General features: G+C 39.4%; 1 pseudogene; it reads right to left on the bottom strand.

The window, feature by feature from the left end:
- Positions 1-551: 551 nt before the first annotated feature.
- Positions 552-26,845, bottom strand: part of LOC133775815 (protein lin-7 homolog C-like) — a 91,628-nt pseudogene continuing 65,334 nt past the window's right edge.

The following is a 26,845-nucleotide window of genomic DNA, read 5'->3' as shown; positions in this document are numbered from 1 at the left end:
ATTTGAAAAAGTCTATAAAAGCAGCATGACACAATTGCCCTCACCACCTTTTACTTTTTCTCATCAGAGAAAAGAGTATGCATCTTTGGAACCATAAATAATGTTAAAATAGGCATTTGTAGGGGCCGGCACTGTGGTGCAGTGGGATAAAGCCCTGGCCTGAAGCGCCGGCATCCCATATGGGCTCCGGTTCTAGTCCCGGCTACTCCATTTCCGATCCAGCTCTCTGCTATGGCCTGGGAAAGCAGTAGAAGATGGCCCAAGTCCTTGGGCCCCTGAACCCATGTGGGAGACCTGGAAGAAGTTCCTGGCTCCTGGCTTCAGATTGGTGGAGTTCTGGCCGTTGCAGCCATCTGGGGAGTGAACCAGTGGATAGAAGACCTCTCTCTCTCTCTCTCTCTCTCTCTCTCTCTCTCTCTCTCTCTCCTCTCTCTCTCCCTCTCTGTAACTCTGTCTTTCAAATAAATAAAATAAATCTTTAAAAAAATAGGCATTAGTAAAATGGCAAGAAGGATCTCACAGGAAGTTCTGCTTGTTTTTACAAACACTGGCACTGTGGCCCTCAGTAGGTCACAAGTAAAACTTCTCTAGCTAAAAAACAAACTGGAATACAAAGTTTGAACTGTATTAGGTCTGCTGCCTGCATTTTGCGGATCACATTTTTTCAAAACGTGACTCCATTTCTTCCAGGACTTTGGTTGTATGTCATACTATTAAGTTCACCTCTGCTTGAGCGGCTTTCAGCAGATCTATAGTTTTTTCATGATGTTCTCCTTCAACACTCACTCCACTCATAGAGAGGAGCTGATCTCATTTGAGACCGCCATGGCTATCAGCAATTCCACCTGGAATTATATATATATATATATATATATATATATATATATATATGAGTTTTGTTCTTTGCCTCCCATAACATTGAATCCAATCCCCTCTTGTGTTTTTGGTAGCTCAACAACTCAAGGATGAGAATGTCCTTTACTGGCAGCAAATGCAGCAACCGTAGCCTATGCAGTTGCCTTGGCTCTCACTTTAGGTGCTGCTAATGCCTCCAGTTTCACGGACATGCTCATATACCTCTCTCTCAGCATTGCAGAACTCACTTTGAAGGACTCTGCAAAGCTTGGAGTTTCTGTGGTGGTACCTCTCCACTTTTATGCATGTTTTCTGACAATTCAATTGCTCTACAAGTATCCTTTTCCAGCCATACAGGTTCCCCCAGTGCCACAATCTTTCTTCAAGATTTTTTAGACAAGATTTTTAAATCTGGTCTTATTTCAGAAGAGTATATTTCAACAGGTAAAAAAAAATTCTTAATAAGTGAATTGTTCACATTCTTCCAGAACAGCATATTATGACTTTTTTGTATGTTTATCCATTATTATGGTACACAAGAAAATGTCAGATATTCCAAATTACATTTTTTAAATTACACAGAGCACTTGTACTGCATGTGTTTTCTTCCAGTATTTTTTATTATGATGCAAAATCATAGGCTTCTGGCTAACATTTTTCTAGTGAGTATCATTAAGACTTCATTGGAAATGGTTTCCTAGAGCCCACAGAGGATTTATTACTGGCCTTCGACCTCCAGGATTAAATTTCGGGAACTAACCTTTCTTTGTAGATTCAGTAATGTGTTATCTGGCCAAACACTCACAATAACAAGTAGATTAAATATTTCCTACGTTGTGAATAGGAAAGAGCCTGTTGAGGAAAAGAAAGCTCACTACAACTAAATTGCATGTCTTATATATACTCTTTGGTCACATACAAAGCCTTTCCTTTCCATCTTCCTCAGCTGGACACAATCTCACAATCTGCTGCAAGTTAATAAATATTCATAGGTGATTGATGACACTGAACACACTCCATTTGGAGTCTAACACCCTCAGATATTTGCTGAGTGGCCAACATCAGTGAAATTTTCATCTCATTGCTTAACTGGATTCCCTGCCTGTAGGCTCTCCTTACTGCAATCTACTCTCTGTCTCAACATTAAATGAATCTTTCTGAAGCTCTGCTTTGTATCACATCACTCTCTTCTTTAAAAAAAAAAATGTAATAAATACCCTCTGCCAACTGGACTGAATCCAAATTCCTTAACATCACTGACAAAACCTTTCCCATTCTGGCCCCGTCTCTTGCCAGCCACTTCCCCACCAATTCTTCCCACTCTCTCAGCTCCCCATGCCAGCCACACCCAAGCCAGTCAATCTTCAAATGTGCCACATGGATCATCTGTGATCTGTCCCTTTTCTGGGCCCTTCCTCCAGTATCTTTATGAAGGATTTGTCCCATATATGGTAGGGAATGAAAGTGCAAGTCATAACAGCCTAGGAACCTCACTGATATTTCTGAAGCTTGTCGTTAGGTATGAATGTATCAGGTTCAGTCTGGTTTAGTCTGGTACTCTTCAGAACTGCACTGTAAAACTGCACTGTAATACAACTTCAGATAAACAAGGAGAAACAGAAAATAGCTATCAGGATTCAAAAGAGTGGCATGTACATTAACCAAATTCTGTGACATTTTAATAAAAGTCATATTAAAGGAAAAATACCAGATGCAAGAAGGCTAAAATGACATATTCTGCCTCTTAATGTCAGAATAAACATTTAAAACAATCCTTATCGTTAAAGACCAGGAATAGTCAACAACACTTAGGACAGTTTTTTAAATTTACTGTCGTATTTTACTAGAGTATCACCTTAAAAGAAAATACAGAGCTGAGTATATCTCCCAGGGGTAATTATAAAGGAAGGTATGAATACCTAACACTTTGACTTCATTGCTGTCAGACATAAAACATAATTTTATACATAAAAGCTATGTAGTTCAGTAACTGTATTTTGCAAATGATTGCAGCACCATAACAGAAAACCTTACATGTGAATCTCTTTAGAAATGTTGAAGCTCTTTAATATTTGAATTGCTTATAAATGTTTATCTGTACTATTTTTCTTCCAAAACCCACCAAGCTTACTTCATTGCATTGCATAAGTTAATATTTGCATATGGATGTGGGTAAACAAAGCTTTGCAGTAGATTCATTTAGATGCAATGGGCAGAATGAAAAATATATTTTCTAAAGGAATAGATCCTCATGGCTATTCATGTAGGGCCCAAATGAAAATTCAGGGTTACACAGCTATTTAAACCAGTAGGGACTTAATGGCTAAATTCCTAAAGGAAAAAAAAATTATTTTGAAATGAAGAACCTTGGAAATCATTCAGAACTGAAGCAGCTGCCCATTCTCTGAGCATGGAAGGACCATGCCCTCTGCTTTGCAAGGCCCTATAAAGGCAATTTTACTATAGAACTGAGAACTTAATACCCAGCAGTCAATTTTTGGATTTTAGGGTAACCTACTAAGGGCAAATGTGATGCTCATCAGTACTCAATTGGCTAATAAAGTTAACTGCCCAAGAGAAAACAATGATATACCCCCAAACTCATTTATATAGATTTGTATAGATTATCAAATCTTCTTTCCCTGATCTTCATGGCTTGTAGTACAAATGGGGCCTTCATACATTGCAAGCTATCCTCAGTTCCTGAAATGAAGGCATCTATCTTCCTCTTGAAGATTCAAAGTTGTTCAGCATTTCAACACCAAGATACAATCTCAGCTGTTATGCACAAGAATGATACAGGGACTAGCAGAGAGGGTCTAACTTGACAGTGAATGAGCCAAAGGAAATCTATGTCTTAGGCTCAGGCCCTGGCACCTTTAGATAACACCAAATTCCTACAGTAAAGGAGAGAGGGAGAGATTTCAAAGGTCTCCTGTTTGATCCCACTTTTGCTTCCACATTTGGGTTAATATGAAACTTGACAATGTGTAAATAGGCACCAAGAATGAATGCTGGATCTAGTGAAAGCAATACATGTTTTTGTTCAGTGGAGGGATATAATTCCAGCAAGTGATCAGGCAATGCTTCATGGAGAAGGCAATGGAGTTGGGCCTGAAATGGTGGATAGCATTTGGGCTTATGGACATGAAAAAAGGTTGCCCAGCCGAGAGTGTGGATAACATACTAATAATGGCGATGAGGATGAGAATGATACCAATGTGGTTATTGTCTATCTCTTGACAAAATTGGATTTGTAACAATTATTATCTTTGTTTTCCAAAAATCAACATATGATACTAGCTTCCTTGGCGAGACCACTGGGAGATACATCCTTAATCACTCCTTATCCCTCAATGATCCCATCCCAGGGTTATGCCAAGATTCTGTGAACTTAAAACTTCCCAGGCATCAAAGAGACTTCCTTACTCATAAGCCACCTGCTCCCAGTGACTCTTGCTGGCACATTTTGATTGTCTTAGACCTAATGTCTTTTTGAGGCTGCCATTGTGCTGTTTCCTTCAATGATGTTGATATGATCTCTAGAGAGGCTGGGATCATCCTCGCTAATTCAGTTTTTATCTTTGATTTCTGGTTTGCCCATCCTTCTAGGTGTACCAGGTGGAAAAGAACAGATTCCTATTGCCTGTAGAGCCACATATTCTCTCCTCTGCCCTGAGAACCTCTCTTCATCTGCTTGCACTCTCTCCTGTTCTCCACATTTCTCTCAGTGACTTTTCTGAGGTCTTCAAACACTGTTCATCTCAAAAGCCATTATCCATTGAAAGCAAAACACAGAAAGGCTTGACTAAGTCCCCTTCTACCCCTCCCCTTTGGAAGATCCATGAACCTGTTACTCAAACTTACTGATTCAATGAAAGAAAAATCTGCAATTTTATTTGGTATTTACTAAGCATTTATTTATTCTCTGCCAGGCATTCTGTCCCTGTTAATCCTTTTGACACATACTAAGGAGTTATTCATATCTCTGCTTTACTAATGGATTGTGTTAAGTCTCTTACCCAATGTCTCACAGCTAGTAAAAACAAGAAAAAGTCTGGTTTATAAGCTTATACATATTGCCACTACATCTACTGATTCCTATGGATATGGACAAAGACAAAAAATGAAGTAATACTGTGATCTTTTTAAATACTAGAAATAAATATTGAGTGACAGAAGATAAATGGCAGACAATGATCCTAAGGACAAGGTTGAGGTCAAATTATGAAAATTGTAGAGGGCGTTTGTTTTCAGATGACAAGATTATCTGTGGAGAAAATCTGAAAGAACCAACAAGAAATTCACGAAATTGACAAATGTATATGGTAGGGCTGCAAGATGCAAGATTTATATTCAAAAGTCAACAAAGCTACCAGCGAACAAGCAAAACTTAAACAAGAATATGTACAAGATCTATATAAAGAAACAGACACATCCTGAGGTAAACAATCAAAGAACTAAATAAATAATGAGATATTCTCTTATGGGAGGAGAAGGCTCAATATTTGCCAAGACGTCAGTTCTTCCCAATTGGAATCTGTAGACTCAATGTAATATCAATCAGAGCCTCAGGAAACTATTTTGTGAATGTCAATGAACTGATTCTAAAATATATATGAAGAGACAAAAGATCCAGAATGATCAATGTTATTTTGAAGAAGAACAAAGAGAACTTTCAAGACTTATTATAAAGCTTCACAAATTAATATAGTTTGGTAGTGGCAAAAGAAAAGAAAAATAGATCAATGGAGCAGCACAGAGAGCCCACAAATAGACCCACATAAGCAGAGAATAATCAATTGGCCTTTGGTAAAGCAACTTAAGCAATACAATGAAGTAAAGAAAGTCGTTTTTTTCTTTTAACTTGTACTTTTTTATAGGGTAAGGTACAATATTGCAACACAAAAACACAGCATGAAATAATCAAACTGGGCAACTAGCCTATTTATTTTGATCTTTCCATTTGGAGTCTACCTGCTCTTCTCTTCCAATTCTGTATATAGTATAAAATACATTACTGTGAAGTATAGGCATCCCACTCTAGAATTATCTGATTCTACATTTTGGTAGCCATTATCTGACCTCTCTATTTCCCCTCCTCCTTCCCATCTTCTAGTGATCAATGTTCTAAGTTCAGATCAACTATTTTTTAAGTTACACATGTGAGAGAGGACATATGCTGGTTATCTTCCTTCATCTGACTTGTTTCACTTAACATTATGATCTCAGTTCCATCCACTTTGCTATATAAAATCAGGATTTCATTCTTCTTATGACTGAATAATATCCCATGTTGCATATATACTACATTTTCTTTATCCATTCATCCATTCTCAAGCACCTATGTTTATTCTATTTCTTGGCTATTGTAAATAGTACTGCAATATAGTGCAGGTATTTCTTTGATATGCTGATTTCATTTCCTCCAGATATAATACCAAGAAATGGGATAGCTCAATCATATGATAGATCTGTTCTTAACTTTTTAAGGACGCTCTATATTGTTCTCCATGATGGCTATACTAATTTTCATTACTACCAACAATGTATGAAGGCTCCCTTTTCTGAAAATCCTTTCCAGCATTTGTTATCTTTTGTCTTTTTTGATAATAGCCATTCTAACTGGAAGTGGATAATACCTCATTATGGTTTTCATTTGCACTTCAGTCATGTCTAGGGATATTGAGCTTTTCCTCATGTGCTGGTTGGTCATTTGTATTTCTTCTATTAAGAAATGTCTGTTCAAATCCTTTACCCAGTTCTTAACTGTGTTGTCTGGTTTTTGTTGTTGAAATGATTTGTTTCTTATATACTTTGGATATTAATCCTTTGTCAGATTAATAAATTGCAAATATTTTCTCTCATTCTGTCAGTTACCTTTTAATTTTGCTGGTTGTTTCTTTTGCTATGTAGAAGCTTCTCAGTTTGGAATAATCCCACTTGCCTATTTTTGCTTTTGTTGCCTGTGTTTTAGGGGTCTTATCTGGAAAAAATCAGCATCTTGAAGTGTTTCCACTGTTTTCTTCTTGCAATTTCTTAATTTCAGATCTTACACTTAGAGCTTTGATTAATTTTGAGTTGATTTTTGAATAGGATGAGAAGAAGGGGGGAATCAAGTTTCAATATACAGTTATCCCAGCGCCATTTACTGAACAGTCTATCCTTTCTTTAATGTAACTTAGTCAAACATAACTGGCTAAAGATATATTAATTTCTTCATTCTATTCCATTGGTCTGTATGTCTGTATGTACCTTGCTGTTTGGGCTGTAATGGTATTCTGATGCTTCAAGTTTTATTCTTTATATTCAAGGTTGCTTTAGCTATTTCTAAATCTTTTGTGTTTCCCTAAACACTTTAGAACTTTTTAAATACTGCTTTCATGTTTCCGTGCACATTATAGGATTGTTTCATGAATCTTCCTGCCGTCTCTGTTCATGTACAGGCTTCCTTTAATATATGTATTTGAGAGACAGAAAGAAGTGAGTTTCTTTTTGGCCGTACATCATTGGGTCTTATTTTTTAATCCATTCACCCAGTCTAAATCTTTTAATTGGGGAATTTAGTCCATTTATATTCAACATTACTGATTAGTAATAGCTTAGTTCTGTAATCTTTTAAGGTTCTGTTTATTTTTAATGTTCTTTGCTCTGTTTCTAGTAGGTTTTATACTTTCACATGTTTTTCCTGATGTTTACTAGCTTTCATTTGTGTTTGTATGTAAGAATCCCTCAAGCATGTTCTGTAAGGCTGATCTAGTGGTGAGGAATTCTTTCAGTTTTCTTGTCTTAGGAAGATTTATTTCTCTTTATTAATAAAAGATAACTTTGGATGAAAAAATATCCTTGATTGACATTTATTTTCAGAATTTGGATAGTATTTCTCCATTCCACTCTGGTCTGTAAGGTTTCTGTAGAAAAATCGGCTGCTAACCTAATGGAAGTTCTATTGAAAGTGACCTGGCACTTATATTTGGTCTGGAGTATGTTACTAAAGCATTATTGTGTTCCTTGGGGAGCATGATACAGCCTTATTTTTCCATACTTCCAATGTCCCTAAACTGATATTCACACATCTGGCAATTTGGTTGTTTCGACCACTTTTTCTGTGACAAAACTGTTTAATCAAACTCTATACAGTCTGAAACAATGTGTTTCTTATCCTGTTTTGACAGGTGGTTTTGTGGTTTTTAAAAAATACCTTTTTTTCTAAAGATGTGGTAAATGGCTCTTTCCAGATATTGGCTTACTAGGCTATTTTTGGCTTTATTTCTAGTTGGAGGCTAGGATAATTTCCCTATAACTCTTCCACCACAATTGATGGCAGCAACAATGGGAGAATGGAATGTTCCCCTCTTACCCAGAGGAGTATGTGGGTCTTGATAGCAGCCCATGGGGCAGGTGGAGTCATAGGTGCACTGATCATTTCACTGTGTCTGGGGTTGAGTGAGCCCTGGCCCTGAGTACTAGCACAGTCACTCACGTATTCACAATGTCAGGGTAATGGTTGGGGCATGGTATTGCCAGCCCAAAGTCCAGCAGGGATGCACAAGACACAGGTCTCCCTTTCTTGAAGCAGGCAGTTTTTCTCACTGTACTTAGCTGCATGCAGTTGGGGAGATAAATGAAATAAGTAGTCCATCCTGTGGCCATGTATGCACCAATGCTGAATCACAACCAGAACCCACAACCCCCCCAAGAGGAGCATAATATGGAAAAGAGCCAAGGTCCATTTTGCTACAGGCTACCTGCTACTGATGTGGTCTTACAGCTCAAAGCTGCTACAACCAACCACAACTGATGGCCACAATTACTGTAGTCATAGGTCTCAGGACTGGGGTAGGTCCAGTGACTCTGCCTGCAGGCACTGGCCTAGGGACAGTGATAATTAGTATCTGTCCAGTGACGGTTTTTTCCAAATCCAAGACATGGTCCTACACTTACTTTGGTGCCCTACTCCTTTGGCTCAAGTTTTGCTCCTTACTGCATGCCCATGGTTGGGAGGGGAATGATCAAAGCAGTCCCTTGGCTTCCTAGGCTGGCACTAAGCTGTATTACACCTCAGTGTCACAGCTGCAGGGCCCTGTACTGTCTCTGAATGCACATCAAGCTTGAAAGAGGCGGTAGGTGATGCAGGTTGAAATGCTCATCCAACCCACCAATACAAAGATCTCCACCTGATGGTGGTACACATACAGGGGCTACATCCATGAGCACTGTCCTGAGAGTAGAAGTCTTGGGGCTTTATCTTGGTCTTACTACAGCTGGTCAAGCTCAGAGAATCAAGGCAAAGCACTAAACTCATTTTCCTGCCCTACTCAGCAGCTGGATCCTGCTCTGCTATCTGCTACAGGTTGGAGATGCGGTGAAGTTGGTTCCCTGGCCAGTGGCTCAGTCTGCAGGTACTAATCTGTCAAACTCTAGGTTTCACTGTAATAGGCCTGGTTCTGGGTTTCAAGTCTAAGGCTGGATTTTATTTCCTCCCTTGTCTCAAGCGAGAGACATCTGTCTCCAATTTGCACTACTTGGAGCTAAGAGAGGTGATACCGTACCTGTTTCCTTCTTGCCTCCTTCAATATGTCTTTTCATATTATAATAAATCCAGGCACTGTGTCTCTCACCTGGCTTCCTTGGCTCCTGTGAAAGTGACCTGATACTTGAATAGCTATACAAATTGTTGTCTCTTTAGGGAGATCACTGGAGAGTCTCACCCAACTGCCATCCTGTCCCACATCTCTCTGAGAATCCAAATATGATCTTTTCAACAGTTGAGCCTGCAATAAATGGGACTACAACAAAAAGACATCCACTTGCAAAAAAAAAAAAAAAAGATACCACTAAACACCTATCAAAATGGCCAAAATACAGAACTATGGCAATACCAAACGTTGGAGAAGATATGCAGTAACATGAACTCTCTTTCTTTGCTCATAAAAATGCAAAATCATACAATGACTTTGGAAGACAATTTGACACTTTCTTATAAAATTAAACATACTTCTGCCAACACAATCCTGCTTCTTGGTGTTTACCCAAATGAGTTGAAAACCTATACATAAACAAAAACTTACAAACAAAATGTTTATAGCAGCTTTATTTGTAATTGTCAAACTTATAAGTAACCAGGATGCTCTTCAGTAAGTGAAGCAAAAAAAGTGTCAACCATCCGGTACATCTGGACAATGAACTATTATTCATTGCTGACAAGAAGTTATCAAGGAAGGCATGAAAAGACATGGAGGACTCTCACCTACATCTTACTCAGTACTCAATTGAGAAAGTCAATCAGAAAGACTAAGTAATATATGATTCCAACTATATGACATTCCAAAAGAGCCAGTGTTTTCCAGGGGTTGGAGCCATGGGTGAGGGGAAAGCAGGAAGCATTTTTAGGACAGTGAGACTATTCTGTATACCCTTGTGGTGGATACAAGTCACTACACACTTGTAAAAACACAATGGGTTTTAACTAATTTCAATTATGGACTTTGGGTGATGATGTCACGAATGTATCAGTCTTATTCTTCAGTGTTGGGTGCTGATAAAAGACATGCTGTGTTGTACGAGGCCATGGCATAAACTGGAAATCCCCCTGCTTTATGCTCAGTTTTGCTGTGAACTTAAAACTTCCCTAAACAATAAAATGTATTTAGCATGTTTTTAGCATTTTTTTTTGACAGGCAGAGTTAGGCAGTGAGAGAGAGAGAGACAGAGAGAAAGGTCTTCCTTTTGCCGTTGTTCACCCAAGTGGCCGCTACGGCCGGCGCACTGCACAGATCCAAAGCCAGGAGCCAGGTGCTTCCTCCCGGTCTCCCATGCAGGTGCAGGGCCCAAGCACTTGGGCCATCCTCCACTGCACTCCCTAGCCACAGCAGAGAGCTGGCCTGGAAGAGGGCAACCGGGACAGAATCTGGTGCCCCAACCGGAACTAGATCCTGGGATGCCGGCGTCACAGGCAGAGGATTAGCCTAGCGAGCCGCGGCGCTGGCCAGATAAAATTATTTAAACAAAAAATCTTAGAGGGCCTGTGGTGGAAGGAGAAGGCCATGCCAAGATGGCCACTGGCAAGTGAGCATCAGTTACTCAGGAATGGCTTTGAAACCCACCTGGCAACAGAGTCTGCCTGGCAACAGGCTGTGATTGGATGGCTTCAGATACTGCCTGGCAACAGGCTGTGATTGGTTAGGGCATAAACCGCCCCTTGGCCGGATTGGCTGCCTTGGCTATATAAGCTGCTGTAGCAACTGAAATAAACTAGTCTGAGGGCTGCTCGCCTCTGGCCCACTTTCACTGGACTCCCGGAGTCTGTGTGGTGACTCCGCGCCTCTTGCCCCACCTTGCTCCTCCTCCCAGAAACGAACCCACAGCAACAAGGGCCTAGGCATAGCTACTCCTTTACTCATAATCAGTGCTGACCCATTGATGATTTCTACAAACAGGGAAAGGATAAAGCTCTGCTTCCAAAGGTTAATCTGGGGATAATTCATGGGGAGGAGGGGAGGAAAGAGAAGAAAGCAGAATTACCACATGAATGTTCACTGAGTGCTTTTGTAGAAGATAGCCAGGGGCTTGACAAAGTCACAGTAGTAAGATATTTAAGATCTAACGTAAGGGGGCCGGCGTTGTGGTATAGCAGGTAAACCCGCCGCCTGCAGTGCCAGCATCCCATACAGGCGTCGCTTCATGTCTTGGCTGCTCCAGTTCCAATCCAGCTCTCTGCTATGGCCTGGGAAAGCAGTGGAAGATGCCCATGTCCTTAGGCCTCTGCCCCAACTTGGGCTGGAAGAAGCTCCTGGCTCCTGGCTTTGGATTAGTGCAGCTCCAGCCGTTGCGGCCACTTGAGGAGTGAACCAGCAGATGGAAGACATCTCTCTCTCTCTCCACCTCTCTTTCTCTCTGTGTGTAACTCTTTCTTTAAAAAAAAAAGATTTATTTTATTTATTTGAAAGACAGAGTTACAGATAGGTAGAGAGAAAGAGAGAAGAGAGAGAGAGAGAGAGGTCTTCCATCTGCTGGTTCACTCCCCAAATGGCCGCAACGGCCAGAACTGCGCAGATCTGAAGCCAGGAGCCAGGTGCTTCCTCCAGGTCTCCCACATGGGTGCAGGGGCCCAAGGACTTGGGCCATCCTCCACTGCTTTCCCAGGCCATAGCAGAGAGCTGGATTGGAAGAGGAGCAGCCAGGACTAGAACCGATGCCCATATGGGATGACAGCGCTTCAGACCAGGGCTTTAACCCACTGCACCACAGCACCAACCCCATCTAACTTTCAAACAAATAAATAAATCTTTAAGAAAAAACAAGATCTACTGTAAGATGAATTTTTTATCAATGCCCCATACTTGTTTTCATGGAATGTGATTTCTCAGTTGGCCAAAGAGCCTTAATCTTTATCTTACCTATATTTTCATTATTATCTCTGGTTATATAAATCTTTATCCTTTTATTTTATCTCATTATTTCTGAGACATTTATAATTGTATTCTGTGACTTTTTCTCTATTATTTTTCCAAGAATTTTTATGTTTTTATTTTAGAAGCATGTTTGGAGATTTTTAAAAAATGTATATTATTTCTTATTGTATTTTTATCTACACAAATTATTACTTTTCTATTTGATGCTTTTTCCTCAGATTCTGCAGTTCTCACATTGTTAAACTTCCTTAATCTTTGTAAGCATATTCATGGTACAGTGTTTTCCATTAATTATTTTCCATCTATATCACTTTATTTTACTCATCTGTCTGTTAAAAGTGGAATATACCTTTTTTAAAAATTGATTTAAATGTCTCCATTTTTCAAAAGAACTTAACTTACTAATATTTATAATAACTGACATGTTTAGCCTTATTCCTTTATTTATCACTGAAACTTTTATTGAGGTAATTGTATATTCTCATGCATATTCAGGAAATAATGCGGAGAGGTTCCCTTTTACTCTTTGCCCAAATTCCATTGGTTAACTTTGCAAAACTACTGTATTATATCACAAACAGAAGGCTAAAATTGATGTAGTCTACCCACCTTATTCATATTTAACCAGTTCTACTAGTATTCATTGGTGAATGTTTGTGTATTAAATTCTATGTGCTTTTATTTCCTGTGTGGATTAGTGCATCCATTACCACAGCTAAGATACATATGATCACAGGAACTCCTTGAGTGCCTTCTAGATTAAAGCCATTTCCTTCTAATCCCCAATCCCTTCTGACAACCAGTAGGCTGAATGACATATGCAAAATGTTGCCATTTCAAAAATGCTATATATTTCTTAACTGAATTAGTTGATTTGTTGATGATGTTGAGTTTTTTGAGTTGCTGTTCTATTCTGGATTTTAATCCTTTATTGAATAAATAGTTTGCAAATATTTGCTCCCATTCTATCAGATGTCTCTTCACTCTATTGATTGTTTTCTCTACTGTACAGAAGTGTCTGAGTTTGATACAATCCAATTCATTAGCTTTTGTTGCCTGCACTTTGGAGATCTTATCCAAGAAGTCATAACCATGAATGTCAAAGTGTTTCTCCTACATTTTCTTCTAGAAATTTCATAGTCCAAAGTCTTAAATTTAGTTCTTTGATATATCTTGAATTAATTTTTGTATATGGTGAGAAGTAGGTACCTGGTTTCATTCTGCTATACATATATATACATCCAGTTTTACCAGACCATTTATTGACAAAACTATCCTTTCTCCAATGAATGTTCTGGGAACTTATTTTGTCAAATATCACAGCAAAGAACATGAATAGACAGTTTTCAAAAGGAGAGATACAAATGGCCAACAAACATATGAAAAAATGCTCAATATCACTAGCCATCAGGAAAATGCAAATCAAAACTACAATGAGATATCACCTCACCCCTATCAGAATGGCTGTTTTCCAAAAGACAGAAAGCAACGAATGTTGTCAAGGATGTGGAGAAAAGAATGCGTATACACTGCTGGTGGAATGTGAATTAGTGCAACTGCTGTGGAAAACACTATGGGATTTTTTAAGAGCTAGAAATAGACCTGCCACATGATCTAGCAATCCCGCTACTGGGTTTATACCCAAAAGACATAGACACATTGTTCCACAGAGGTACCGAAACCACCATGTTTATAGCAGCACTGCTCACAATTGCCAAAATATGGAATCTACTAAAGTCTCCATCATTAGATGACTGGATAAAGAAAATGTGATACATACATGCACACAATGGAATACTACTCAGCTATAAAAGAATGAAATTCTATCACTTGCTTCAAAATGGTTGCAACTAGAGGACATCGTGTGGAATAAAATAAACAAGGAACAGAAAAATACTACATGTTTTTCCTTATGTGGGGGAAGCTAAAATTTGAAAAAGAAAGAAAAGCCTATGTGTATCAGTATTCCTACATAAACAGTGTTTTGTCAAAGTTTAAGTCTTTGTCCAACAAATTGATAGAAATTATATATTACTACAGTTTTAATAATTTTGTGACTATTTTAAAATTTACTTTATATGAGTGAAGTTGAACATCTTCTCATCTGATTAGTGTTTATAGCCCTTGACTATTCTCCTACTGGACTATGGTCTTGACAATATTTTATTATTTTAGATATAACTTATTTTTAATTTACATTATAGTCAAAGGCTCCACTAAATAAAGAGTTCAACAAACAAAAAGTAAAAAGATTATAGTTCAGCAGAAATATAGGCAAGGACTACAACCAATAATCAAATGAAAAAATTATCAACTTCATACATACACAGAATTTTTTAAAAACAGTCACAGATTATTAAAACTATAGTAGTATATAATTCTTAACAATTTGTTTGACAAAGATACACAACAAAGTTTGACAAAAATTATATCTGCAGTAAAATTGATACAACAAGCATTTCTTTCTTTTTATTTTAAATTCTAACTTCCACACTTAAGGGAAAACATATAGTAATTGTCTGTTTCTGGTTTATTTTGTTCAGTATGATGTCCTCCAGTTGCAACCATTTTGATGTAAATGTTAGAATTTCATTCTTTTTAGATGAAAAGTATTCATTGTTTGTGTATATATGTGTGTGTGTGTACACATAAAAATATATTTTCTTTATCCTTTCATCTGATAAAGGACATTTTTGATGATTCCACATTTTGGCTATTGTGAACATTGCTGTTTTAAACATGGTGATACAAGTATCTCTTTGAGACAGTGTGTTTATGTATTTTGGGTATATACCCAGCAATGGGAGTGCTAAGTCATGCAGCCAGTCTATCTAGTTTTTGGTTTTTTTTTTTTCCAGAAATCTCCATACTGTTTTCCTCTGTGGCACACTAATTTACATTCCCATCAACTCTGTATAAGAGCTACACTTTCTCCACATCCTTGCAAGCATTTGTTGGTCTCTTAGAATATGGTCTTTGGCCGGCGCCGCGGCTCACTAGGCTAATCCTCCGCCTTGCGGCGCCAGCACATTGGGTTCTAGTCCCGGTCGGGGCACCGGATTCTGTCCCGGTTGCCCCTCTTCCAGGCCAGCTCTCTGCTGTGGCCAGGGAGTGCAGTGGAGGAAGGCCCAAGTACTTGGGCCCTGCACCCCATGGGAGACCAGGAGAAGCACCTGGCTCCTGCCATCGGATCAGCATGGTGCGCCAGCCGCAGCGCGCCAGCCGCGGCGGCCATTGGAGGGTGAACCAATGGCAAAGGAAGACCTTTCTCTCTGTCTCTCTCTCTCACTGTCCACTCTGCCTGTCAAAAAAAAAAAGAATATGGTCTTTTCACTTCTTATTTGTTGTACTCTTTATTTAGTGAGCCACTAAGCCTTTTGATTATAATATAAATTAAGAATGTTAACTCAAAAGATAATAAAACATTAAGTTAGAAAAATGCTATATAAATGAAACCATGCATTTTATAATCTTTTAGTATTGGCTTTTTTTCATGCAGCAAAATTCACCAGAGGAGTATCCAAGTAGTTAATTCCTTTTTATTTCTGAGTAATATTTTCTGATACAGGTTGCTACACTTTGTTTAGTCATTTACTTATAAAAGGATATTTGAATAGATTTGAGGTTTTTTTTTTTTTACTATTAACAAAAAAGATGCTATGAACATTTGTACAGAGTTTCTGTAGTAACTGAAGTTTGAAGTTTTCATGTGCCTTAGCTAAATGTCCCAAAGTGTAATTACTGAGCCATATGTTACCTGTGTGTTTAGTTTTATGAGAAATGGCCAAACTATTCCTCTTTGTCCTATCTTTTGTTATACAGATGCAGTTCCATGTTATTGTAGTTTTTGAAAATTTAGAAATTATATATCATATTTCAAATATTTTAAAGTTAATTTTATTTTTTTTAACATTTTTGAAGATTTATTTATTTATTTTAAAGGCAGAGTTACAGAGAGGTAGCAGTGCCAATCCGAAACCAGGAGCTTCCTCCAGGTCTCCCATGTGGGTACAGGAGCCCAAGGACCTGGACCATCTTTTTTTTTTTAAATACATTTTCATACACTTTTATTTATTTATTTATTTATTTATTTATTTTTAAAGATGTTTATTTATTTATTTTAGAGGTAGAGTTACAGATAGTGAGAGGGAGAGACAGAAAGGTCTTCCATCAACTGGTTCATTCTTCAAATGGCCACAATGGCCAGAGATGCACCGACCCGAAGCCAGGAGCCAGGAGCTTCCTCCAGGTCTCCCACGTGGGTGCAGGGGCACAAGGACTTAGGCCATCTTCCACTGCTTTTCCAGGCCATAGCAGAGAGCTGGATTGGAAGAGGAGCAGCTGGGACTAGAACCGGCACCCATATGGGATCCAGGCACCCTAGGCGGAGGATTAACCTACTGCGCCATGGCACCGGCCCCTAACATACATTTTTAACCTCATAATATTTATTGACATCTTTGGCTATAATTTTCTCCTAAATGGAGAGGAAATTAGCCTTCCTTCATTGCACATTTGCCCTTTAAGACCCATCATAAGATGAACAGGAATAACCTGAAAATAATTTAACACTATAATTCTATTCCTTACAGTATAAAAGTCAGTCAAATACTCAAAAAAAAATTTACAAAACAAGTACAAGACTTATGCACTGAAAGTCTTCAAACTTTGCCAATAAGAAGTAGTATCTAAATAAATGAAAAAACACTCTATATTTATGAGTTCAAAGACTTGGTATTGATAAGATGACTGTTATCTACAAATAAATCCATAGATTAAATGCCTGTCCCACCAAAGTTTCAGGATTTGGGGCCAGTGTTATGCCACAACAGGTTTAGCTGCCTCCTGCATCCCTGGCATGCCGTGTGAATACTGGTTTGAGTCATGCTGCTCTACTTCTGATCCAGCTCTTTGCTAACATGCCCAAGAAAAGCCCTCAAAAAATGGCTGGGCCCCTAGCATCCACATGGCAGACGAAGGTAGTAACTATCTTTAAAATAAATAAATAAACCTTTTAAAAAATCCATAGACTCTTTTTGGTATATTTTTATCAGCATGACTAAAAATTTGTGTAGACTTGCCAGAGAGGTAGAACAGCCAAAACAATTTTGAAAAACAACAAGGCTGAAAGACTCCCATTTCCCAATTTCAAAATTTCTATGAAGCTATAGTTATTAACACTGTGTGATACTGGCATAAATTTAAATATGTAAATCAATGCAATAGAATTAAGAGATCAGAAAGAAACCATTGTGTTTATAGTTTCTGATAACAAAGACGTCAAGACAATTCATTGCAGAAAAAGTAATTTTTTTAACAAACTGTGCTGGAACAACTGGATAGTCATATGGAAAAAGATGGACTTTTACCCTCATCTCATACCCTGCGCTAGAATTACCTCACAGGTTGATGGAAATGGATGATGGTGGGAGGGAGAAATGGAGATGTCATAAAGTGTACCCTCTAGGGGCCGGCACCATGGCACAGTAGGTTAATCCTCTGCCTTCAAGTCTCGGCTGCTCCAGTTCCAATCCAGCTCTCTGTTATGGCCTGGGAAAGCAGTGGAAGATGGCCCAAGTCCTTGGGCCCCTGCACCCACATGGGAGACCGGGAAGAAGTACATGGCTCCTGGCTTCAGATGGGCACAGCTCCAGCTGTTGCAGCCATTTGGAGAATGAACCAACGGAAGGAAGACCTTTCTTTCTGTCTCTCCCTCTGTCTGTAACTCTACCTCTCACATGAAATAAATAAAATCTTTAAAAAATAAATAAATAAAGTGTTCCCTATCTCAGGGAGCACCTGCCCCCTCTCTGAAATTTCAGGTCAGAGAAAAGCCTGGGACCTCAGTTGTGTGTGTGTATGTGTGTGTGTGTGTTTTCATTTTTTCAGGTTGTTTCCATTTCCTCAGAACACACTTGGGATGTAGCTGCAGGAAATGCTCCATTCCAAGCTGTCCCTAACTCAGTTTCATCTCTACTCTGTCCATCCACAACACGGACCTCTTCTCCAGCTGAGGGCCTGAGCTGTAACGGTTCAGGTCAGAGAGAATCTATGCAGTTGGGCCACCTGCTCCATCTAATAGCACCACTAATGGCATCCCAATAATCTGTGTTGAGGAAACAAGTTCTCAAGAACAGCAGTTCCATATCCTCGCTTATCTATCCATATCTCCTGCCCACCTCTCTCCAAACTGTAGTCATTTGTATGTTTTCTAGAATTATGTTTCACCACACAATACTATGCAGTATCTTGAAAAGTGAAGCTATGTCTCATGAATTTTCTTCTTTCAATTTTAGCCTGTATTCATTATATCTAAATGAGGTGAGGATGGGTGGGGTGGGGTAGGGTGAGGTGGGGGAAAAGAAAGGGATGGGCAGGTAAGATGAATTTGACGTTGGCAGGCATCTTCATCTTATCTTGTTTAGATGTTTTACACCCTCTCTCTTTCATCACCCCATTTGCAGCACTCTTTCAAATAAAAGCTCTGCAGGTAGGTGTCTGGCATAATAGTTAAGACAAACATGTCCACATAGGAGGGCCTGAGTTCAGTCGCCACCTTGGCAAGTAGTGATGATGCCTCAAGGAATTGTGGGAGACCTGAGTTGAGTTCCTGACTTCCAGGAGCTGTCTGGGGCATTTGAAAAGTGACCTAGTGAATATGGGAGTTCTTTCTCTCTCTCTCTCTCTCTCTCTCTCTCTCTCTCTCTCTCTCTCTCTCTCCCCCTCCCTCTCTCTCCTTTTCCCCTTCTTGCCCTTCCTCTCCCTTACAAATAAATTCAAAAAATTTTAATAAAAACAATTGCTCGTTAAAGATGAGATATTGCCTCCTCATAGGCTCTCGGTAAGCCTTTGAGACTTGATCCTCAATTAAATTGAGTGTTAGAGGCACCATATGCTTCCTATTATTATGCAGAGCAATTACATGATAATGACTTCTAATACTTGGTTCTCATACACACATTTAACTTGTCATTGAGTGAATTCAAGGTAGTACTTATCTTTTCAACCTTTATAAATACATAAGGATAAGCAAACATATAATTTTCAAGTAGGGCCACGAGAGAGTATAAAAATCACTTTCATTTGTAAAATTTTAAGACAAATTTTAATTTTTATAGTGGAATTGTTGCTTCAGTCTGAATTTTTTTGTTTCTCTAAAATTCATATGGGAAATTCTTTTTTTAAAGTTTTCTTTTTGCTTTTACGTAATGAATGAAAATGTCATAGGTACAACTTTAGGAATATAGTACTTTTCCCCCATACCCACCCTCCCACCCCAACTCCCATCCCACTTCCTACTTGCACTCCCATCCCATGCTTCATTAAGATTCATTGTAATTTACTTTAAGTATAGAAGACCAACTCTATACTAAGTAAAGATTTCAACAGTTTGCACCCACAGACACATAATGTATAAAGTACTGTTTAAGAACAAGTTTGAAGTTAATTCTCATAGTACAACTCATTAAGGACAGAGGTCCTACTTTGGGATTAAGTGCACAGTGTCTTCTGCACTCTTATTTATGACATCAGTGATCATCCAAGGCTCTTGCCATGAGCTGCCAAGGCTATGGAAGCCTTTTGTGACTAGAGACTCCATCAGTATTTGGACAAGGCCATAAGCAAAGTGGAAGTTCTCTTCTCCCTTCAGAGAAATGTACATCCTTCGTTGATGGTCCCTTCTTTCCACTGAGGTCTCACCCACAGAGATCCTTCATGTAGATCATTTCTTGCCACAGTGTCTTGGATTTCCATGCCTGAAATGCTCTCATGGGCTTTTCAGCCACACCCAAATGCTTTAAGGGCTGATTCTGAGGTCAGAGCATACAATGAAATTCTAAACCAAAAATGATCGTATTAGGAGGTGAGGTTTTTTAGGTGGTGATTAGTTCCCTTTTAGTACAGACCCCAGAGAACCGTCTTGCTCCTCCCATCATGCAGAGATACAGCAGCATGGTGCCATCTATAAGGTGGGTCTTCACCAGAAACTCAATCCTGGTGCCTTAATCTTCAACTTTGCAAAGCATGGTTATGGATGTGCTACATACAGACAAACAGAAAGACAGTCATCAGGCCAAAAATCTCCAAGTATAAAGGAAATCTAAAGTAAACAACAGCAATATTTCTGAGAAAGGGGCAGGGCCAAGTCATGACTTACCAATAGTAAGTTTGAATGTAAATGGCCTAAATTCTCCAATTAAAAGATACAGGCTATATGAATGGATTAAAAAACAAGGCCCATCTATTTATGCCTACAAAAAACACATGTCAACAAAGACACATGTAGACGGAAAGTGAAAGGATGAAAAAAGATACTCTATGCTAACAGCAAGCAGAAATGAGCAGATTCCATCAAATTACTAGAAAACCCTAGGGAAACTTTACAAGATATTGCATAGGCAAAGACTTCTTGGGAAAAACCCCAGATGCACAGGCAATCAAAACCAAAGTTGATTAATAAGATTACATCAAGCTAAGAAGCTTCTGCACTACAAAACACTCAACAAAGTAAAGAGGCAACCAACACAATGGAGAAATTATTTGCAAACTACGCAACTGATAAATAGTTGATACCCAGAATATATAAAGAGCTCAAGAAACTCAACAACAAACAATCCAGTTAAGAAATGGGCAAAGGACTTGAATAGGCATTTTTCAAAAAAGGAAATTCAAATGGTCAACAGACACATGAAAAAATATTCAGGATCACTAGAATCAGGGAAATGCAAATCAAAACCACAATGAGGTTTTACCTCACCCCAGTTAGAATGGCTCACATACAGAAATCAACAAATGATAAATGCTGGTTGAGGATGTGGGGAAAAGGTACCCTAATCCACTGCTGGTAGGAATGTAAACTGATATAGCCCCCTGGGGAAGATAGTACAGGGGTACCTCAGAAATCTGAATATAGATATGGATTCAACCCAGATGTCCATAAACTGATGACTGGATGAAGAAATTATAGTACATATACACAATTGAGTTCTACACAGGGGTTTAAAAAAAATCCTTTAGCAAAAGTGGATGCAACTGAAAGCCATTATAGTTAGCAAAATAACCCCGCCCCAGAAGGACAAATATTATGTTTTCCATGATCTGTGGTAACCAATACAGTACCCAAAAGAGAGTCTATAGGAGTGAAATTGTTGTTTTGAGATTCTGTGATTGTTTACAGTCCTTGTCTCTACTGTTGAGGAACAGTGGTTTTTTTTTTTTCATACTATTTGTTGAACTGCTTATGTAGTTTAAGATTAGTCTTATGAGTATAATGTAAACTGAAAATAGATTTTGTAAAAATGGAGATAACTGGGGCCAGCACTGTGGTCCAGCAGATTAACGCCCTGGCCTGAAGCGCCGGCATGCCATATGGGCGCCAGTTTGAGACCCGGCTGTTCCACTTCTGATCCGGCTCTCTGCTGTGGTCTGGGAAAGCAGTGGAGGATGGCCCAAGTCTTTGGGCCCCTGCACCCATGTGGGAGGCCCGGAGGAAGCTCCTAGCTTCGATCAGCACAGCTCCAGCCATCTGGGGAGTGAACCAGCAGTTTGAAGCCCTCTCTCTCTCTCTCTCTCTTTCTGCCTCTCCTCTCTCTGTGTAACTCTATCTTACAAATAAATAAATAAATATTTTTTTAAAAAAGAAACATGTAAACTGTAAGCCTAAAACAAATTGAGATAACTGAGAGAGGGAGGATGAACAAGGGTGGGAGTGTGGGCAGGAGGGAGGGTAAGTTGAGAAGTATCACTATGTTCCTAAAACTATATAAAGGAACTATGTGACATTTGTATACCTAAAATAAAAATTTTTAAAAAGCTTTAATTCCAGTATAACTCCTTGTGATTCAGCCAGATAAAGGCTGTGTGGCACCCCCACTGAAATGCTGCCAGCCAAATGCATTTCAAAAGCAAAGTAAATATCTTAGTAACCTGCTTTTCTCCAAACTGTGACACAGGCTTTCCCAAAAATTTGTCTTGCCTGATGTAGCTAGAGCAGCATCTTGGCCCCTTACCTTTTCTGGCTAGAATTTGCTGCTAGTCAGATGATATTCCCCAAAATAATTTTCACAGATGGGCAAGATTTTTCCATCTACCCTAATTTAACCATAAAGGTGCTAGCCAGGTATCTGGGAAGTACAGAGGTCTCCCTGCACTCGCTGTTCTGACCTCTCCACCCTCCCATCAGTGTTTACATACTCCCCAGTGAATGTGCTTTGTTATTTTAAACCCAAATAAGTAAATAAGCAAGCAACAACAATAATAATAATCCATCCATCTTCAGTATGGCCAAGAGAACATTCTGGTACTTTGTGGGTCAATAATAGACCTTATTTCATGAATTTACATTAAGATGATGCCTTGCTTGGGGGTCTTTTTGCTAACATCTTAAGAATTTAACTTTATACTTGTTCAAAGGATGAGTCTGCATGTTCTTTTTTTCCTCAGCTCTCTCTTACCTCTTTCTTCACTTCTCTGAAGTACATTTCAAAACTCTATTTATGCTCAGATAATCCCATTCTAACATGATTCTGCTTTTTAATAGGACTCTTGAAAATGATGTTGACTTGTGCACAGGTATTGAACTCCTCCCTCCCAGAAACCATCTGAAAAAAGTTCTTAGAAAAACCTGGATTGACTCAGAAGTGCAGTAAGAGAATACCAATATGCCAAAAAGTCTAATGAGATTCTGCTACCTATTCGTTAACTGCCACTAAATTGAGTGATGATGCTAAGGACTGACCTCATGCTTGCCTTTTGGAGAAAGCAAAAAGCGATCACAGGAAATGATAAGGAGATGCTGGTGAAACCCCTTCCCATTCTGATCAGGGTTAGGGGCTGCAGCTGAGGGTGGCCCTGAGTCTGGTGTGGATGAATCTAGCTGCAGCCCTTTTTTGCCATTTAGAATCAAGAGCATTTGGAAAAAACTCTTAGAGGCCACTTAAGTGATAGAAATCCTCAGAAGGGTTCTTCGCATGGATGACAGAAATTAATGACATGAGTGAGGCCTGTTGTAATCTTGCTGTATATCTCCAAGGAAGCCAGAAGAAACCGAAAATAAAGTGTATGAGAATCAGCTCTTTGTCTTAGAAGTGTAGAAGTGGGGTTTCCATAGGTAGTAATAACCTACTAAGAAATTATCCAAATGATTTTGTATCAAATAAAACTCTTCAATAAATCTTTTTTGCCTTCAGAGATGATTAAATAACAAGTATCTACCAATGTAGATATATTTTCACAAAACTGACTACTTCATTAATGGAAATGGGAAAAAATATCAAATGATTATCTCAATTAGAAATCAAAATGCTCCTTGAACAAATTTCCTATTCATTCCCAATGATAACAGCCTTTAAAACTTGGCATGAAATAATGTTTGAAATGATTTTATACTCAGCTTAAAGCCATGTCAAGTCTGCATCAAAGCCTTTAAAATGTGTTTATCTTTTGCCTTAAGAATTCCATTTCTGGGGCTGGCATTGTGGCACAGTGGGGTAAGGCACCACCTACAAGACTGGTGTCCCCTATCAGAGCTAGTTCTGGTCCCAGCAGCTCAGCTTCTGACCCAGATAGCTACTAATATTCATGTGAAAGCAGTAGAAGATGGCCCACACTCTTGGGCCTCTACAACCTTTGTTGGAGACCCTAATGGAGTTTCTGGCTCCTGGTTCAGTCTGGCCCAGCCCTGGCTATTTCAGCATTTGGGCAGTGACTCAGCCGATGAAAGATCTCTTTCTCTCTCTCTCTCTCTCCTTCTCTGTTACTCTGCCTTTCAAATAAATAAATAAAACTTTAAAAAAAAAAAAGGAAAAAACTAGGGGCCGGTGCTGTGGCACAGCAGGCATCCCACATGGGTGCCAGTTTGAAACCTGGTTTCTCCACTTCCGATCCAGCTCTCTGCTATGGCCTAGGAAAGCAGTAGAAGATGGCCCAAGTCCTTGGGCCCCTGCACCCACGTGGGAGACCTGGAGGAAGCTCCTGGCTCCTGGCTTCAGATTGGTGCAGCTCCAGCCATTGTGGCCAATTGGGGAGTGGACCATCGGATGGAAGACCTCTCTCTCTCTCTCTCTCTCTCTCTCTCTCTCTCTCTCTGCCTCTCCTCTCTGTTTAACTGACTTTCAAATGAATAAATAAATTTAAAAAAAAAAAGAAAAAACTAACAGCAGGTAGCATTTGATTCCTGCCATAGAGCAGCATTTTGTAATAACAAAAAGGTTGATTCTATACTGATAAATTATAAAAATAAGTTATGAAGCAATCTGTATACCATCACATTCATTTTCTAAATGAAAAATAAGTACTATTCTAGGGCCTGGGCTGGAGAGCCAAGAGAGCCAAGACTCATCTCCAGAGAACAATGAATATATGTGAGAATCAGAACAAATTCCGTGAAGGCTGACGCCTGAAAAAGCACACTTTTCCTTTCTTTCCTGAATCCTACAACTGCCATGAAAGGGTGTCCAGCTAGTCTGATAGATGGATTTTTGGCAGATTTAGGGGAGCTAGGTTGGCCCGTCAAGACTCTCCTAGATGAGCCTGGCCCCCCACATCCCACCAGGTGAATCCTATTGCATGAGTGGTCCCTGCTGAGACCACCAGTCAGAAGTGCTGGTTGTGTTCAGCCAGTAAGTTCTGGAGTGGTTTGTTATGCATTGATGCTAACTGAATCAGATAGTTTTGAGTGATGTCACTGACATCTAAATCTGTAGATCAACCACAAGTCTAGGGGAGGCATGAAGACCATAGAAAGAGGTCATGGAGTATGCAGTAGGGATGCCAGCCCAGAGCCAAAGATAGGACTTCACACCTGGGATGAGGGAGGTACAAATGCAGAGGGCCACTTCTTAATCCAGTCTCCATGGCTGCATACCACCATGTTATTACTCTTTGGAGTACCACAGAATGACCTTGCCAGCCACAAGCAGGCTTTTCAGTATTTGTATTTAACTCCCTTTGCTGAGAAAATTAGAACCATGGGAGCTTCCTAGGAATTGGGGATGCAGCCAACTTCAATATTGCTTTCTGGATGTTAACTTGGAATTTGGGCCCCAAATCCCTACATTTTTTTAAAGATTTATTTATTTATTTGAAAATCAGAGTTACACAGAGATAGAAGGAGAGGCAGAAAGAGGGAGAGAAAGGTCTTCCATCTGCTGGTTCACTCCCCAGATGGCCACAACGGCCAGAGCTGAGCTGATCTGAAGACATTAGCCAGGAGCTTCTTCCAGGTCTCCCACGTGGGTGCAGGGGCCCAAGGACTTGGGCCATCTTCTACTGCCTTCCCAGGCCGTAGCAGAGAGATGGATCGGAAGTGCAGCAGCTGGTGCCCATTTGGGATGCCAGCACCACAGGCGGCAGCCTTACCTGATATGCCACAGCACCAGCCTCCCTACATGTTCTTATAAGAGTTTCTTCTAGGGGAGCTGTAAATGAGTGTCCCAGGGCATGTTACAAACACCTCTGAATTCCAAAGAGGGACATGCATGCATTGTGGGATCACCTGTGACCCTGGGATATTTTGACTGGGTCAGGAACGGTCCCTTTCATTATTTTGTGTGCAAAGGGGGGCCTCAAGGAGTGCTGCATGGGTGTTCACAGGTGTTAGTAACCTCACATTGCTTTGGTGAGTTTAAGACTTATTTCCCTCCTTTCAGTGAATTATTTTCACTGAATTACAGTGAAATTACAGGATTGTCACTCTCTCAAGTAGAAATAACTTAAATCCTTTTTGGCAGAGAACTTTACAAAAATCCCTCACATGCAATATTCCATCTATTCTCATTATAATCATAGATAAGTGTATTCATATTTATATTTTAAATAAGAAGAGCCTGAACATAAGAGAGAATAACTTAGTGCAGGTTCAAGTTCATTAAATGACAGAAATGGCGCACAAAACCCAGGTCTTTGATTTAAAATCCAAGCCCCTCTTCATGACAGCACAGCTTTCTCCCCGAGCACAGCTTCTTAGGTTAGCAGTGTATGATTGATTTCACCAATTTTCTCCCTCCAAGGCAGAGGAACTAATTCCTCCAGAGCATCACTCGCTGTTTCCAGGGATCGCAGCTACCAAGCAAGTGGGAAGATTGATTGCCTGTTAGGTAGTCATTCAAAACATCTGCAAAACTCTTCGTGTACCATGGGAATGTGGTTTGGGGTATCAGTCCAGAATTATGCTCCAGAGGTCTTCTGCAGAATGTGAGCTGACTAAATTGGAGAATTAGTCTAGATCCTCCTTACTTTTATTTCATTCTATTCCTGTGCTCTACATGTCTTTTAATGGCATCGTCGCTCTTCTACAGCCCTAGGACTTCTTGTCTCTTTTAAATTTTTCTCTCATCTTTGAATGGTGGCATCTAACCAGATACCATGCCATGTGGGTCCCTCTGCCATGACATCATTGTTCTCTTTCCCTCCCTCCATGAATAGCTGTTCCTAACATACATTTTCATGACATTTTTATGCCCCTTCATATGCATGGGCTTTAACATTTTTGGAACCAAAAAAAACTTATCTTTTTATAATTTTTTATTTTATTTACTTGAAAGTCAGAGAGACAAAGTATAAGAGAGAGAAAGGGA

This window comes from Lepus europaeus, chromosome 17, assembly GCF_033115175.1.
Source record: "Lepus europaeus isolate LE1 chromosome 17, mLepTim1.pri, whole genome shotgun sequence".
Classification (NCBI taxonomy): domain Eukaryota; kingdom Metazoa; phylum Chordata; class Mammalia; order Lagomorpha; family Leporidae; genus Lepus; species Lepus europaeus.
Note: the sequence above shows the minus strand (reverse complement) of the source record. Positions and strands in the feature narration are given on the sequence as shown.